The sequence below is a fragment of the Penaeus monodon genome, chromosome 28 (assembly GCF_015228065.2).
Source record: "Penaeus monodon isolate SGIC_2016 chromosome 28, NSTDA_Pmon_1, whole genome shotgun sequence".
NCBI classification, from domain to species: domain Eukaryota; kingdom Metazoa; phylum Arthropoda; class Malacostraca; order Decapoda; family Penaeidae; genus Penaeus; species Penaeus monodon.
In genome coordinates this window covers 10,034,640-10,034,975 of record NC_051413.1, presented here as the reverse complement: position 1 = coordinate 10,034,975, position 336 = coordinate 10,034,640, and positions in this window count along the sequence as shown.

Below are 336 nucleotides of genomic sequence, written 5' to 3'. Positions count from 1 at the left end.
ATGTTGTTTCCAAATCATTATTCTTTTTTCCTGTGTCATGCACTTCCTTCTTTTCTCTTCTTTGTAGCTCTGTTCTTTTGCTCTGCAGTCACAGTATCTTATGTGAATATTTTTTTCTTTTTTTTATTATCCTTTGTCTCCCTTTTCTTCTTTTTACGATTTTTCTGTTTCCACTTTCAGTTCCATACATTTCTCTTCCTTCCTTCCTTTCTTGACTGTTGTGTCTGTTCATAAAAAGGGGGACAGAGAGAGAGAAAATGTAAAATCAGCCGTATGTTCTGAAACGGAATGCTAAGAAATGCATCGGGGGGGTGGGGGGGTAAAGAAAGATATATC